This window comes from Ixodes scapularis, unplaced genomic scaffold (assembly GCF_016920785.2).
Source record: "Ixodes scapularis isolate PalLabHiFi unplaced genomic scaffold, ASM1692078v2 PGA_scaffold0__279_contigs__length_252992795, whole genome shotgun sequence".
NCBI lineage: Eukaryota > Metazoa > Arthropoda > Arachnida > Ixodida > Ixodidae > Ixodes > Ixodes scapularis.
In genome coordinates this window covers 223120031-223137919 of record NW_024609835.1, presented here as the reverse complement: position 1 = coordinate 223137919, position 17889 = coordinate 223120031, and the positions used below count along the sequence as shown (strand labels likewise).

At 47.9% G+C, this 17889-nt stretch overlaps 1 protein-coding gene across 1 annotated transcript in view; it reads right to left on the bottom strand.

Moving 5' to 3' along the window:
* The window catches only part of LOC8027331 (alpha-tocopherol transfer protein-like), a 45464-nt gene extending 27933 nt beyond the window's left edge, over window positions 1-17531 (bottom strand). The window contains exon 1 of the mRNA XM_042290889.1: window positions 17405-17531. The gene's annotated coding sequence lies outside the window, so the exon portion shown is untranslated. The remainder of the gene's footprint in view (window positions 1-17404) is intronic.
* Between the last annotated feature and the right edge of the window lie 358 nt (window positions 17532-17889).

Sequence of the window (17889 nt, the reverse complement as noted above, 5' to 3'; positions counted from 1 at the left end):
CGAATGCCGAACGGAGGCACCGTCCGAACACGTTCGAAGTGGGAATAAAGACACAGGCCCCCCAGTTATAGATTTGCAACCTAGTAATCATTCCAACCACTGATTGACGTTCTCACGTCCACCGCGCTCTCTCGGATCCTCATCTCTCTTGGTTTCTACCAGTATAGTGACTCCTAGGATGAGAATCGCAGGGAGGATCTTTGTCTGTCCCACTTCCAGCGCGAGCATCCTACCCATGATAATGGTTCGGCGTCTGGAGATCCTCGAGCGTGCATGCGCATACAAAGCAGAGTTGAACCCAAGCGGCACGAATGTCGTATTAAGGACCACAGGACATCTTTAGAACATTAGAACACGTAAGGATATTCACATAACTAAACGCGTCACCGACTGTAGGAAAGGAAACGAGCGCGTGCTGGAGGGCGGTAATTCGAAAGGGACGCACTGCCGTTTTCACCGTATCAGCGGGTATAGATAAACCATTGCGCTCGGGACAGAGCCATGGACAGCGTCATACACTAAGTATACGTATACGAAGAGTAGTATGAATAAGAGACACGAGTGTTTCAACCTCGTACATGTGCCATCCAGTGTGCTCCGATTAATTACTATTCACCTTCACTTTTGGGGGAACCCTTCTGCTCCACCGTACATTCAGCAGCAAGGTTACACGCAATAAACAGGGCACCGAGAGGCATCACTTGGCAACACGCACGTGGAATGAAAGCAACGTACGAAGGAACCATTGCAGGTCTTTAAAAGTGTCATCACTTTGAACAACAAGGATATGCTCCAGAACGAACGACACCACTAACTGTAACTCACATGTGCTGCGTACACTGTAAAAGGTGATTGTAATATAACCGAAAATATCCGGAAAATTTCGGTCAAAATAAGGAAGTGCTTCTGTTAGATAAAAATACGGACAAGCTTATCGGTTAAAAAACAGCTTATGTTATACTTCAAGAACACAAGTTTTTGGTAAATGAACAGTTTAAAGATACTTGAATTACCAGTAAAAGAACAAAGTTTGATGACACTAAAAAACGTCTTTTGTTTTTCCCGGAAATAAACACTCTACAAAACGTCCTGTTCTCTGTAAGAAAATAGAGCTTCTGTTTTCTCCGCATATTAATCACTTTTGTGAATAATCGAGGAGAACGAAGTCAGATTACTTCAAAAATACACAACTTTTATCATTCCAGAAAACTGATGATCATTAAATCAGTAAACGAAGTCACAGCTAAAAGAAATGATATTATGAATGATTCTCTTTTTTTTTCGCAAGCCATGGTACTATGTGGTTCGAATGAAATGCGAACAGCGGAGCGCGTTGCCGTCCACGCATGCTTCACCACCTGGGCCCGTTTGCTCGAAGCTGGTTAACTTTAACCGCGGTTAAGCCCTTCCCTACTAGGTACCTACAAGTACCTAGCCAAGTTTGACGAGGGCTGGATGAGCGATGGCTCCATGTTTTATTATGGGGTGGTAGCTGGTGTCACCTACTGGCTGTAGCGAATATACGTGGCTTCCGTGGAAAGGTTCCCTAAAGGGGAGGACCCAAAAAATGCGCGCTGCCTGGTTTTCGCGACGCAGCGCGGCATACATTTGAGCTTCTGAAACAATTTTTATTGCTCGTGGTACAAATAATCGGCAAGGTAAAACGTAATAACCCTCGTTTGGAAATTTTCTAAATATTTGACTGTATGAAGTGAAGAAAAGCCTCGTTGAAATTTCCTTCCGAGTTCGAGAGAGGACGACGAAGTTGAGTCCTAGAAACGATGAGGAAGAAGTGAGCAGTGAAAGGCGGACGGTACAAAGGCGGTACACCGACAGCGTGGTTGACCAGCATGTAGGAAATGAATATAACACCGTCATAAATTGAAAAACCTGTAACTCGGCTCCACTGAAAATTGACCTATTAGTAACTTACTAACAGGTCCGAACATCGAGAAGAACACTTCCAGCGTTCTTCTCGATGTTCGGGTAATGATTACCCGAACATCGAGAAGAACGCTGGAAGAGTAATTCTACGATCCGCGCGCTGGCCTTCCACTTATAAAAGATTTGAAGTAAATAATCATAATAAATCTTTGACGAACGCGCGTGCACGGCAAAATTTGTTTTAGGCGTTTTGCTTCAGAACAGTTATTACTGCAGACGCTAGCAGGTGCAGCGCGTGTAACCTTTTAAATTTAGCAAAAGGTCCATGGGAACGCTCTCTGCTTTTGTGTGCTATCAATACCCGGCCGATTGAGTCAAGGCAATCCACTTTCCAAAGACGTTGCCATGCCGAAAACTATCGCGTTCATTTAGGCTTAGGAATGGCCAGAGTCGAAAGTCTATCTAAAAAATGCGGCGAGGTCATTGCTCATGTTTTGCGTTTTAAGTGAGGTAAGGCAACGCGAAAACCTCCTGCAGCATTCATTGCTGACTAACTCGCCCGCTACTGCAGCTACTACGACGTATTAGTTCCAAAGCGAGCGGCGCTCACTCACCGGGGCACCGCCATGTTTCCCCGCCGTCGTCACTCTGCCGGTCACGTGACCCGAAATTCCCCCTCGTAGGGAAATCCGGTTAACCGCGGTTAGTTAACCAGCTTCGAGCGAACGCGAACCGTGGTTTGAAGTTAGCTATTGTCCCTAGAAGGGGGAATTCTAGGTCGCGTGACTGGAAGAGCAGGGGCGCCGAGGGAGGAGCAGTACCTAGAAGCAAAATGGCCGCGGCGTCGCTTAATGAGGGCTAATGGTGCTGCTTGAATGATGCTGAGCATTCATTTCGATCCGGCTGTTATATTAATGACTCACCATCAACCTACTAGCACGTCAAGCAAAGCGATAGTTCAGAGGGACTACTAAACTAACCGACGGCAGCATTCCGCGAACGCATCACTCTTCAGCAGTCCGGGATCCAAGACATATGACGGTACATAAGCCTTGCAAGTGTTTTTATGGTGAGTAAAAAAAAAAATGTTTTGCGAACGAGTGTTGGTATATATTTATAATGAGACGTTTAATTTGTTACACTATGCCCGCCAACTCGTGAGCAGTGATTACTTTACGGAGAAAGGGGTTTATCCTCAATAAAGTCTTCGTTCCGGGTGAACAGCTGAGACATTGTACTGTTTTTTTTTTTTTGCTCACAGTGTGCCGACAGTATGCCGACAGCATTGAGGTTTCTACATATTCCCGGTGGCCAGCAATTCAACGGTAACGAGAAGCTTAGCTTCTCGTCACCGGTGGATCGGTTGGGCAAACGGAAGACAGGGCAAACAGTTGAGATCAGCAGGAGTCGCAGAGACGCGCGTCGCAAGGAACAAAAACGAGACTACAGCACCGGCGTTGCCAGTCTGGAAGGAACACGGGAAAGTTATATGCGTTGTTTATGGCGAAACATATTGAAGGAAATGTTTTTACATTTTCGCATATTCGTCGAAAAACTCTAGCATAGTAGCTAAAATTTCTTCGTACCATCGGAAGCAAATAAATTGGTCTTCACGAATAACATTACTATATTTTGACTTAAAATACCATACTAGATCGATAACAACCAGCGGAAAAAGAGGATAAACAAAATGATTGGCTTGTTTCACCGATAGATGGCGCATCTTATTGCCCAATCAATAGAAGAAGATGAAGGTCATGGATCTTAAACGGGAGCTAAAAGCTAGGGGACTTTCAACCGTTGGATCTAAGAGCGAACTACTAGATCGACTACAAGCCGCTGCGGAAGTACCTGGCAATCTGCTGAGAAATGCACAGTGTGAAGAACCACCACTGGAAAGCGACGGGGAGCTGAGCGCCGATGTGCTGATGCCGGAGGGGCACCTACGTTCTCTTACCGAAGATAAGGAGGGTGCCGCAAGGGTCAGTGACATCGAGGGAATCTTTCTGACACCCCCGGAGTCACTGCCTACCCCTGGTGAGATCCAGGACGGATCGCTTTTGTCTTCAGAACGGCGGACAGCCACGAGGACCCTGTGCCGGCCAGATGAAGAGATCAATGTGCAGGCTCTACAGCATGTTATAGAACTGATCAACAGTCCAAGTACTAAGCCGCAAGAACCTCTGACTAATATCTCCTGCAAGGGCTGCGCAATGCTAGAACAGCTGTGCCAGACGCAGCAGAAAACGCTGGAGGAACTGGGGGTGCGGCTAAACGGCTTCGCTGAGCGTCTCCTACGAACAGAAACGGATGGCAGCGCTCTAAAACAGCTGCACCGAAGGATAACAACAATAGAGACACAGCTGAAGGAACTTACGACACGAAATGGCACCTTTCGAGGCATGGCGGCTGAATCACAAGAAGTAATGCCTTCTACTAGCAACGAGACACTGCCATCGATGTCGAAGGAGCAGTCGTGCGAATCACGTGCGTGTCTGGATGTAGATGTCCATGGCCAGCTGGACAACAGGATTACATTTAATAGGGCATCCCAGGAATATCTTGATAGCCATGAAGGTGTCAACAAACCGCAAGCGTTGGATACTTCTTTAAAACCAGACGCCGAAAGAATAGTTGGCAGCAGCGACATAGGGACTGACAAAGACGCGGATGAACTTCACGACGCAAAAGACCCAGATGCTATCAGAAATATGGACGCAAGTGGAGGCGTATCCAAGCGGTCTCGACCAGCAGGATGTTACGAGACTACTAAGGGAACGCCACGACTGATGAGTCCTCCCCAGAGACCTCCCCAAGGTGTGACACGGGAAGTCCTGGTCGCTGGAGACAGTAATGTGGCGCGGTTTGCTGACCTCTTCCAGTCTGAGGTAAACAACAGGAGCTGTGTGGAGATACTGCTCCACAGAAAGGCAACAGTTGAACGAGTCCATGCAATGATCGACGAATACGAGGAACATGCCCGTAGGATACCTCGCATGTACATCTTACATGTGGGGATTAACAATCTGCTCAGGGGAGACAAACCAGAGGATGTGGTGGAATGTCTCCAAAAAAGATGGAGTTCACGTAAATCGGCACTCACTATTTGTTCGGTCCCAGAAGTCGTGACTAAAGGAAAGGAAGTGCATGCGGTGACGATGCTGCTCAACGCCAAACTCAAAAGTCTATGTAAGAAGATACACGCACGATACGTGGATTTAGGACGAAATACAGATGATCAAAATACCATGGACACAGATGGCGTACACTACGGGAGGATAGGAGCCCAACTAGTGGCCCAGCAACTAGCCTCAGTCGCAAGTCGTTTTTTAGACAGAGGAGCCGGAAAAAGCGCTGGCGGAAAAGAAAGACAGAAAAGAAAGCTTTCGGACATGCGCGACTATCATTGGAGAACCAGTCAGAAGTGGAAGAAACCTCCTCCAGGCTTCAGGGATCATCTCCCAGGGGGACACCGGATGACTGCTTCCCGCCTGATCAAGCCGTCACGCCATTTATATCACAGAGGCTCCGAAGAACAGGTGCCCGCAAAGAACCATCCAGCGTCTCTCACAGTCATGCTGCCCTCCAGGACAAAGGAACCGAATACTTCGGTGTCATATCTGGAACCGGCGCAGCTGGGACAACCGCCGCGCTACTCTGTTCCAGTGAACCGACCCCCGGTGTGTGGGCTCCCACAGCAATCGCACACTGTAGACCCGGAGATGCAACTGCGTTCGGCGAGAGAAGCTCCAGGGTTGCAACAGTGGATAACCACACGTGCGCCACCATACGACCATGTATCACCGGAGTGGCCTCCCGAAACGAGGTCACTCCACCAGCACAAGATGCTACCAAATGGAGGGCCCCCGACCCATTGCTTGCAATCTCCGTCATTCCCGACACCTGCGCGTGTTGCTCCACTATGCCAGCCTCTTCTGCCTCATCCACAAGACCTGCGCAGTATGGTGGCAGATATTGTAAGGCAACAACTGAGCTACCTGGACCAATGGCACCGTCAGTGAGAAGGCTCACAGGCAAGGTGGTGAAGACAAGCGGCGAACGGGATAGAAAAAGACGAAGGCGACGTAGATGCAGTAAGAAAACCACAGAAGCGGTGGGATTTCTCAACCTCCACGGAGCGCGACGGTAGCAGAAATGGGAAGAGCTCTACCGCGAGTTGGAGGGAGAAGACATGACCCTCTTCGGAGTAGCTGAGACGCACCTTCGGGATCTCGAAGAACCACCGACTTCGGAAAGCTGGTACTGGGCTGGACGCAACCGACTGGAGGGGACGCGTCGAGGTGGAGGAGTGGGAGTGGTGTGGCGTAGCTCATCCGTATGGCACAAGGAGCCAGGAGAGTGCTGGGATCACATCTGGGTAACAGGAGCGATACTCGGTATTCCGGTCGCCGTTTGCGTACTGTACCTGTCGGTGGGAGCTGCCCGCCGAGAGGAGAACCAAATGTTAATAACATGCGTGATGAATTATGCTAGGGCCCTGGCTGATACGAAAGAACTACTGATCATGGGGGACTTCAATGGACATCTGCACGAACTGGATGGCTGGGAAGATGAAAATGGACGGCTACTGCTGCAGATGAGTGAAGATCTCGCCTTGGAAGTAGTTAATCTAAGAAGTTCATGTGAGGGTCAATTTACTTGGAATGCTCGCGCAAGCAAAACATGCATTGATTACGCAGTAGTGTCACATAAACTTGCTCGTTATATTGTTCAAGTTCACATAGACGAGGCTGGTGAACACAGCATCGGAAGCGACCATAACCGAATTAAGCTAATATTCTCGAAAGCAACGTGGATAACAACAAGACGAAAGCTCCATCCAACAAAATGTCTCACGCTATCTTCAAGTGCAGTTGAAAGAGTTGTGGAGGAATTTGAAAACAGCTCCACGAGGAAAAGTGCTGCTGACTACATGGGGTACGTAGAAGAACTGAAGCAAATCATCCAGCAACACTCCACGAAGGCCCGAAATGGGCGAAGGCGGAGAAAGCGCTGGTGGGACGCGGAGGTTCAAGCTGCCATCCGAGTACGGAAAGAACTGAACAGAGAACACCGTATGGCCCTTCACATGGGGACCAGAGACGAAGTCGAAGCAAAATGGCAGATGTACCAGGCGCAAAAGCAAGCCGCAAAGCAACTTGTCCAGGAGAAAATGTCTCAGGCTGACTTGCAAACAATGAGAGACATTAGCTCAAGCGGGAGAGATGCGCCTAGAAAGTTCTGGAGATACCTTGGAACCCTGGACGGGAGAGATCAGAGGCTGGCTATACTCGACGAGAACAAAAGGATGACAGCAGACAAACTTGGGCATAGCCTTACAGACCACCTAGTGAAGATATTTTCGTCCCCGGGAGCACCAACACCTCAGGACATCTTACCACATCAAAATCCGGATGGTACTTCGGTTGATGTCGACGGTGGAGAAATCGGCAGGGTGTCAATCATACGCGCTTTGGCTCACCTAAAAAGTAACGCCGCCCAAGGACTGGACGAGATTCCGGCAAGCGTCCTCAAAGCACTAGGGAAAGGTTCAAGGGATCAGCTGGCAGGAATTTTTAACAACATTGCCTCTGGAATAGAAGAAGTTCCTGGAGACTGGAGGAGAGGCAAAGTCGTTCTTGTTCCAAAAAAAGGTTGTGACCAGCGTTACCTCTGCAACTACAGACCACTGACTGTGACCAGCACGATATATAGAACTTTCGTACATATTCTGAAGGAGCACATGACTGCATGGGCAGAGGAAGGAGGCTTGCTTACGGAACTTCAAGGAGGTTTTCGACGAGGTCGCCGGTTGGAAGATCATCTGTTTACGCTAACACAATGTATTGAGGTTGCCCGCAAGGAGCAGAGGACCCTAATATGTTGTTTTCTGGACGTCGCCAAGGCCTATGATAGTGTGCCACATGCCCAGTTGATATGTCGACTACAACATCTTGACATGCGACCAGAGTGGGTCACCCTCATCCACCGCCTATACAGTGGCAACACGGTTAGGACAAAGTTAGGTGAGGCTAACTCTGAGGAAGTGCTGGTGACAAGAGGCTTACGCCAGGGGTGCCCACTCTCTCCACTATTGTACATGCTTTACGTAACCGGACTCGAAACGCAACTGATCCGATCTGGACTGGGCTTCTCGTTGGCTCACTTAGAAGATGGTCTGACCGTCGAATGGGTTCTACCCGGACTTACCTACGCAGACGATGTAGTACTGACCGCGGCATCAGTCTGCGACATACAGAAACTCCTAGATATCTGTACCGAGGTTGCAACGGAACTTGGATTGAAATTCAACACTAACAAGTCAGCAGCGGTGCTGTTTGCAGGTCCACAAGATCCAACATTTGGCAGTCTTCGACTCGGGGTGGACTGTGTACCTGTAATGAACTCGTACAGGTACTTGGGCATTACACTCACAAATACAGAGGACTACTTGCAAGAGCATCACGCCCATCTCCGCCAAGCAGCCATCAGAGGAACCAGCAGTCTGCGCAGACGGAATCTCTGGAGTTGCAATAGATTCGTTGTGACCCGGGAGCTGTGGAAGGCGGTGGTGGTACCAGGATTGACTTTTGCTAACGCTGTGGTGTGTGTCCCTGGAGATATCCGAGCTAACATAGAACGTAGGCAGAGGGAGGTCGGGCGTCAAGCGCTAGGCTGTCATGGTACAGTAGCAAATGAGGCTGTCCAGGGTGATTTGGGATGGTCCTCTTTTGAAGCCCGTGAAGCTACCAGCAAAATCGCCTACGACGGACGTCTCCGACATATGGACACCTGCCGGTGGGCCAAAAGGCTGTTCAGGTACACTCAACTGACTGGGCTGCAGACCCGCTGGCAGAAACGCCTATACCAGCTCGAAAGCAAGTACGGTTTTTTTGCGGACCCTGTCCAAGCGTCGTCGGCCAGGGAATGGGAGAGAGAGGTCCGGAAAAAGGTTCGCGACCAGGAAACACAGCAGTGGCTCAAAGATGCCCAATTGAAGACTACGCTCGATGTGTATGTTGCAAACAAGAGGACCATCGGCTCGGAGGCTAGGCTATACGATAATAGCCTGGGTAGTCGTTTGCTATTTGAGGCACGAGCCGGGGCACTAAGGACTCTGTCTTACAGACGTCACTTCGATTCTACTGTGACCACGAGCGTGTGCCGGGTGTGCGGGGCCCACGACGAAACAGTAGCACACATTGTACTGGAATGCGCAGGACTCCGGCCATCCCAGTCACGAGACAACGACCGTGACCTTCAAAGCCCTCTGGAGCTTGCCGAAGTATTGGGCTTCACGGCTACTAGAGAAGGACACCAAACCAGTGAGGTTAGGCCAGCCGCACCAGCGGACAGGCCTGCCTCGAATGAGACTACGGCCTCCAGTGGCCCACATAGGCCGTCTGTCGAGGCAACAAAGAGACGATTAGAAGACTGGTGGAGAAAGATCTACCTTTAGGGGGCAATAACACGCAAATGCCCCCAGGCTTGGGCATGAATATTGTTCGAGCCCGCCCGATCTAAAGGGAACAGCCTCATCATCATCATCATCATCATCATCAAAAAGAATTATTGTTGTTCTATATCCAGCCGTTTATTACAGTACCTAGGTACTTTTCCCTTCCTAGGCACCGTTGTTTACCAAAATGGGTTTACCGTCGCTTCGAGAAAACCGGCCCTGGAGGCCTCCGGAAACTGAAGAAGCTGCGGGGAAGAGAGCAGGGCGTTGCGAGGGTGTGCGTCCTACCCAGATGTGTTTCACCCTCGAACAGCACAACCCAAGCTTCCACGCTGCGCCGTTTGGGGCCGGTGGTGCGCTGGAAGTTCGATCGCAGCCACTTACGTTGGCTCGGCACGAGCCACCCGAAAAAGCTCGCCGCTTGCAGCAGGAGCTGAGCCGGGACAGGCTGCTGCTTGCGCGCGCGTCCGTGGAGCATGACTACAGCGTCACGTTCTTTCCTAAGTTGCACAGCTTTTTTTTATGAATGTTTTTAATACACATTTTTTTTTAAAACGAGTTACTTTTCAGGAGCCATGCTCTCTCGCCTCCGCCTCGCCGTCATCCTGGTGCTTGTGCAGAAAAGATGCGACTGCCGGTCACCATTAATGAAGAGTGCGACTTCCTCAGCATTAAATTCGGTGTTAGGAAGCTTATGCAATATAGCTTTGTTCTGTCGCGAACTGTTCAAACATTCGTGGAAGACGGAAACGCGTTTCCTATGCTTTCAGATAAAGCATCGATAGCTGGCAACCATGATTTGAAGCCAGTAGATGGTAAGTTTCGTTACTCTGAGACGTAGCTTATTTAGTGGTACTAGTCTCCTCCTTACATAAGAAAAGAAGTGGGTTTCTAAAACGCAGTGACGCATTTCCTTAAGTGAAGTAATTTTCTTTCCTTGCGTAAAGTAAGGAAACACAGAAAGCAAAGGGCCCGTTGTTGAATTCGGAGGTCCGTCCTTCACGAGGACATCTACATGGTTCCGATAACTGACCACAATCAAGCTCCACAGGTTTTCCATGCACGAGCGAACTGCTTTACCTTCTATTCCACGTTTCTTACACACGGGGTGATCATTTCATGGGCGTGCTGAATAAGACCCTGGCTGCTTGCCAAATGTGGCTTTTCAGTAGGGAATTTTAGTAAACCGTTTCCGTGTTTCGCGTACCGCACTATCGGAGCCTTTGAATCATGCTTTCAAGCCTGCGCCTGGGGGATAACGTTACCGCGGGGCGCGCGCTTAAAAGCATGCTTAAAAGCATGCTTCAAAGGCTCCTGTAGTGTGGTACGCGGAACACGGTAGCGGTGCTAAAAGTTTGCTAAAAGTCGCCAATGATAAAGTTACTGAATTTAATTAAAATGTTTGGTTAATGATGGAGCTGGGGGACCTGCATATTGGTGAATGTCGGCGCTGGAAGCTGATATATAAAATTCGTCCGACTAATTGACTTCCCTTACGCTACAGCAGCCGTCCTGGGTGTCCTCTTGTTCTTCTGTCTCGAATATCGCACAGTTTCTGCTATACTGGTCACAAAAAAAATCAAAACGCGTGTTAAAAAAATGTTTGACCTAAGCACTTCTTATGAATTATGAGTGCGAAAGCATGAACGTCGTTCTTCCGCTCCCTTAGTTCGCCTGCGGCGTAGTGGCATGGACGTGCATGTTTAGGTACTGCCGAGGTGGCGGCCGACGGTCGAGCGCGCGCTCTCGTGAAGTGGCCGCGCAGCGCTTAGCTCAGCCGTGCAACCTCTACGGAGTTTGCCCGAGCGGGCTCTGCGGCCAGGCCCGCACCGCCGCACCTCGCCGGGCAGCTGCGTGCGCTGCGCCGTCATAGAGAGCGCTTCTCTTGTGGTGGTTTTTGGAACTACGCCGCACGAAAGCCAATGGGAGCCTCGTTCCTTGAAACTATGACGCGCGCCAGCCAATGGGATCCAATCCATCAGATTTCCGCTATAGACGACAGACCTGGCTTCTGGACAGGGAAAGGTGTCGTTTGGCGCGGCTTCAAAGCTGATGACATCGGTTCACTCCATGCGACAGTTAAAGGGGGGGGGGGGGGTGCAACGATTTCCGGACTTTGGTCAAAAATTTGTGGAAGTTGCCCTCTGAGAGCCGAGTGAGGTCACGTAATCTTCTCGCCGTAGTTCCTTCGGCTGTCACTTGCGGCTACAAGTGGGGGAAAAAGCTACACTTTTGCTTTGCAATTATGCAGCGAAATCGCGACATTTTTTTAATGAAGGAGATGGTTTCTCTATCCTCTGGGACACGATAAACAACGTAAAAATGAAGAGATGCAAATTATTTTAATCATAAAATCGTTGCACCCCCTCCCACTCTCCTTTTAATGCTTTCGCATTAATAGGAGAAACGCTCAAACTTACACAGACGCGCGCGCAAGCAGCTTGCTCCTGCTGCGAGAGGCGAGCTTCCTTGCGTGGCTCTTGTCGAGTTAACGAAAGTGACTGTGATGCAGAGCCGTATATGAAGAGAGTTTGGTCATTAATTGGTAAGAACAGGGCGAAAAAAAGGGCACGTCACTGGCCGAAATTGTTTCAATGAACTAGGGCGCGATGATTGACAGCTCTTGTGACCAACCACGAGCCACAAATATTCCCTTAGCGGAGGCAATGAGCTTAACATATAACCTTCAATCACAATTTCTAGGTAAGGATGAATGCAAGCATTTTATTTAAGCACGCTAGAGTTGCAATCTTCGACTGTTCGTAACCGAAAGGGCAACGTACGTGACGTTGTTGTCGTGGCGACATTCAGAACGCACCCAATACCTCTTTTGCTGGCACTCGCGGCCGCGGCCGCGGCGCTGCCACTGCCGCGTGGAAGTGGGCGGTATAAACTGCGGATGAGTTCTGTAGGAGGTTTGACCCAAACCCTGAACGCGCAACCCACAATCGCAGTCCGGGCTCATGTTTCAGGCAATTTTTCTCGTCAATGTCACCTTTCCAGGCTCAGTAAACGCTCTCAGCAACTTGGACCTCTCATTTTTCCCCAACCTTTTGCAAATGTACATTCATGTTCTTTTAACCTCATCCAAATATATTAAAAAACCTGCGCCGCGCTTTTAAGGTCATCCCAGCTCATTCTTATTGCGCAAGTTCATTACGAGGGGAATATGCGGCGCTGGCGGCGGCGACGCTTTCGCCGCTCCATCCCGGCTCACGCCGGCCCCTGCTATTAACCAAACTCTCTCAATATACGGCTCTGCTGTGATGGAACTTCCAGCGCACCACCGGCACAGCGCCGGAGCTTGGGTTGTGCTGTTCGAGGGCCAAACATATCAAACTAGGACGCACACCCTCGCAGTACTCTACTTCTCCACCCCGCAGTTTTATCAGTTTCCAGAGGCCTCCAAGAGGCGCAGCATCTGTCGACGGCCACGCGCTCCGCCGTTCGCATTTCATTCGAACCGATGGTACACAAAAATTGGGCAGCCCTGTGTCGATCTATAGACGCTTTACACACGCGCCAAATTACAGCCGCCATTGCTGACCTTCTCTTGTCTTACCGAGATGCCGAGCAACTGAAACGGTATACTTGACGATCCTCTACAAAGGCGGATGCTTTAGAAAAGGACACAGTTGAATCTAATATGGCAATAAGCTGGCCTGCTATGGTAATGATGAAGTGAAATAAACGAAATAAGAGGAAACAAAAACTGAAGGTCAGTTATGGCGGCGTCCATGCACAGCTGCTGCAAAGCCTCTATAGTACAGTAAGGGCCCGTTCACACATGCAGCGGAGCGCTACAAGCATAGCGCTAACCTCGCGCTAAGCGCGTGCTGACGGCAGCGTTCACCAGCTTTGTATCGCACCGTCAAAACTGTTGCTCATGGCATACGATAAGTAGCTGATGGCACGTGAGGAGCGCTACATCAGCGCTTCGCTGCGTGTGAGAACCGGCCTTAACTGCGATAGCTGCGACACGTCACGGCGAAGTCGTTGGTCATCCGCGTCACGTTCATGGAACGTAGGGTGCCCGAACACCGTACGGAACAAAATGGATATCTGACCATTTTGTTCCTAACGATTTATTTCTATCTTGTTCCGGAGCGCGTGAAAACGTGTCTCCCAGCACGAGCTCTTGGCATTCACATTGCTATACGTAGCTATACTATAACAACTTGTTTCCGTTTTCTTTTTTCAGAGAGCGCGTGCAGTGCGCATTGGCTACTATACTTCGTTCACCCTTAAGCTGAGACTGCAGCCAATGGCACAAGCACGAGAGCACGAGATCGCCGCTTTGAAAGAAGTTATTCCACAATCGAGTACTCGCGCTAGAAATGCACGTCTCAAAGCTACGAGCACGGGTTAGCTCGCGCTTGTAGCTTTGACTGCAGGCTCAGCTTATGGATGAACGCAGTATATAAAAAAAAACCTAAGTATAAAACGGGTTGTTGACGCTGTGGCATAGCTCTGTGGTAACGGCACTCCGCACGCAGCGAACCCAGGTTCGTATCCCTTGGGCGGCGGGTGATCTTTTTCAAGTATTTGTCAACATCCACAACGGACACCCTGCACCCCACTACGCCAACTACAACATCGGCAACAACTACAACTACACTCTAAAAAACGGGGGAGGTAACATGAAAGACAAACCTATTTTGCTCCCTGTCGCCAACGGAAGGCAAGGAACTTGCTCCCGTTCCTCCATTTCACCAATTTACGTGCAACGCCGTCTGGTGGCGTGTGAAAAATAGACGAGATCTCCTCCGTGTTCGCGGCGGCAGCAGCGATAGAACCGTATGAACTGCCCAATGTTTGAAACGACCACGTTTCGTGATATTTTTAAGTTTCCCAAGGGATTAGAGAGGAGTTTCATAAGCGACGGAAATGCCCAGACCTAACATTCTCCGAATAAAAAAAGGAAGTTCAGATGACAAACATTTTAGCGTTCGCGGTTTGCAATGTTCTACAGATACAAAAAGTTTTCAAAATAATTTCTCACCTTGTGGCTTATTCGTAGTCCATTGGAATTCTCCCGAAGTCCGTGTTATTTACGGCAATACTGGGACATTTTGATTAAATCGAACATGTGTTTATAAAAGAGGTTCTATCGATTACATGAATGCCATCTCTGCCCTGTTTTTTTTTTTTTTTTTTGAGCTTGGTGGACGTTAGAATGGAGAATAATCGTCACGTTAATTGCATAATTAACTAAAATTTTTTTCAGTCTTGAATTTTTACAGCCTTGAAAGAGATCAGCGTGAATTCTACGTGTTTAACATAATCCATGAGATTAATAATAAAATTCAAATATCGGTTTCAGTGAATTGATATCCTATGGCTTTTATTAATGCGCTGGGCGCTGGATTAAGATATATAAACTGTTCACTGTTAAAATTTCAAAGAAAGTTTAATTAGGAGTAATATTTGGTCAGCCTACACGTGTTTATGTGCCAAATGTAGCAGTCACCGGCGAAGTGGAAATCGAAAATAAATCTGCCATATATAGCAATCGGATGAACGTAGTATGAGTACATGAAGGGCGGTATTGGTTTGCCCGTCGCTTTACTGTTATTTGTGTGTATGTGGGAGTCTGTATCGTGTGTTCCGGCGTTTCCGTGTGTTTAGAGCATGAATAGCTAGGTAAATAAATTCAAGCGAAACAGTTCGCTGTAAAACTTTTCTCGCAACCTGAAAAAAAAAAAGCGAAAAATGTTTTGTTCACAAATTTTTAAAATCAAAACTCGTTATTCTTACAAATCTTTGTTATTTCTGAAAACAGAAACTGTCTTTGCACTAACTTGAAGAACAATAATCCCGCTCTTTTCTAACAAAAACTCTAATAGAAGACCTGAAACTGTTCTTGTAATAGGCGGGGTAACAGAAATTCGGTGATTTTTTACCGGGAACCGAAAAGATGATTTTTTAACGGGAAATTACACCAACAGAAAGACAAGAAAACAGATAACTTGTGGCAGGAGAGCTGCCAAGAAAATGGCGAGATAAATACCAGCGACACAGTTCGAGACATGTTTGTCCCCTTCTTCGCCCGTCGTCTCCGCTTTTTTTTTCAAATAAGTATACATCAACAAACTCACCAGTTTACCTACTCTTTTTTCAAGCCTTTTTTTCTTTTATTGCAAAATTATTTCTTGCAGTGTATCTTTAATTTCTTGTTACTACAGTATTAAGTTCTCGTTCTGAAAACCATGGCTCCGTGATGGTTTTAACGCGAGGTTTCGCCATTTCGTAAACAGTTAATTTTGAAAGAGATGTATTATATGTTGGTTCTCAAGAAATAAAGAAAGTGACTTACGGGACTTTTACCAATGATGTTTACTGCAGCACTCTAGCATTCACAATGTGCGCAGCGCTGCTTTGTGTCGTTTCTTGCAGCGTGATCTCGCGATGAACGTTACGTGAGATATCAGCGCGACGACCGATATTTAGAAGCGCTTAGCGACCGACAAGTATATCGAGAGCGTTGCCCCGTTTCTTGTCGTGTTGATATGACAAATCCCAAGGTAACAACAATAGCAACGAAGGTCAGAATACTGAGGATAACGGGACTTCCATTCCCACACGAGCCAAAGGGCATGAGGCGATGTCATTGAATCTACGGCAGCTGTCGGGTTTGAGGCTTTTGATGGTATGCCAGCCTGAATGTCACATTGTTCCAAACGCTGCAATCGGGATGTCGGGTAAAGATAAATAATCACCTGTATTTTGTTCAATTGACAGGGATATGTCAAGGATTCGCCCACCCAAGCATAACTCGTGCCGCGTCCGAGTCAATCCGCTTGCCTTATTTGATTAACCAACTGTCAGTTGAATTGTTCTTGATATTTACTACGCTTACCTTACACATATTTCAGGCATATCAACACAACCCTTCAAGTATGTTTTATTTCGCAAGACAACTACGTACTGAAAGAAGTTTAGAATACGTGGTAACGCTTGAAGACAAGGACAAAAGGAGCTGAAGTGGGCAGGACTGTGAGCAGGGTACTGTCCGCCTTTTGGCCTTGTCTTCGAGTGCTAGTGCGCATCCTCAAATTCAACATGAACTCGCCCAACAATCATCACCGAAAGAAGTACTAATATATTTTAGTCAATGGTAATCCAGAAGACACGCTTAAAGGCCGACGTACCAACCTCGGTTTTCTGCAGGGAAAATAATCATTTTGCGCTTTCCTCTCCTAAGCTGCGAAGGGTTGCATGTTGGGGCAAGATGAAAAGTGAAAAGGCGGGTGAAAGTGGAAAATTCGAAGTGTACATTGGCCTTTAATAAAAAACAGGGAGGGAGCCAGATGCAAAGCGAGACTGCAACCATACGAAAACTCGCTCTCACGACATCGAGGCACAAAACACGTGCCAAATTTCTCAGTGTTACGTGGTGTACGCACTTCCATTTTTTACGCGCAGGAAAGACAAAGAAATACATCAAAGTCGCCTTTGTTGTAGGTTTAAAATATTAGTCAGACTAGTGCCGAAATGACGCGAGAGCTCAGAACGTCACCGCCGGGTGTCACATCCGGCAGGATCAACGGTTGAGCTATTCCCACACACACGCTGCGTGAATTTCGGCTCACAACTAGCACCGAAACAACCGAAACTTTTTAGGCACGCAACACATGACTCCATCAACACGTTGACACAATACCGACAACACCATCAACACTAAACATACCGCGATACACGAAACCAACGAAACATGAAACCACGGAATGGCTACCACTGCGACGGCAGCGTTGACGGAGGACGTCGAAATAATAAAGCCGCTTTCTTGGCATTTCACGGATATGACGTCACGGACGTTGAAATACGTTTAAGATATTTTGATGGTGAACGTCGAAATAGGCACTGACATTACTTATGATGTTTACCTTGTAGCATTAAACGTAGTTCTATATATATATATATATATATATATTTTTTTTTTTTTTTATTCCTGGCTTTCTGTTGTTCACTCAGAATTCATCACCCCGAACGTGATATCCATTCCAAAATGCAGGCAGCATACGTTTTTCAAAACAAAACAAAAATTCGACGAAAACTTACCAGTTATCCAAAGTTCCCAAGCGCAAATATCTGAGCGACGCAGAGAGTCCCTTCCGACTGCTTTTGCGTCGCAACTTGGCGACGGATTAACGTGAGAGGGCAGCGAGCCAACCGCCGACCGACGAGGCATTCAGAAGCAAAACAATTTACTCGATGCATCGCCCTCGTTTTTTTTTTCGTTTTTTTTTTTTGTTCCGTTTTGATAAGGACGGTACGTCAGAGGCAACTAGACGTACCGCATTGCTCGCATTGTGATTGAGGATAACAGAAGCGCCATGGCTCCACACACCAAAGGACATACGGCGCTGGTTAAAAACGCGCTCCATCTATCGGCGGCAAAGCCGATAAGTGGATTACTTTTGATAGCATGTCGCGTGTCTCCAAGCTCTGGATACCGGAACGTGTTGAGGACGAAACGAAATACTGACAATGTAGCACACATGAATTCTTTGTCTTTTACATTATTATCCTTGACTTGCTTGCCC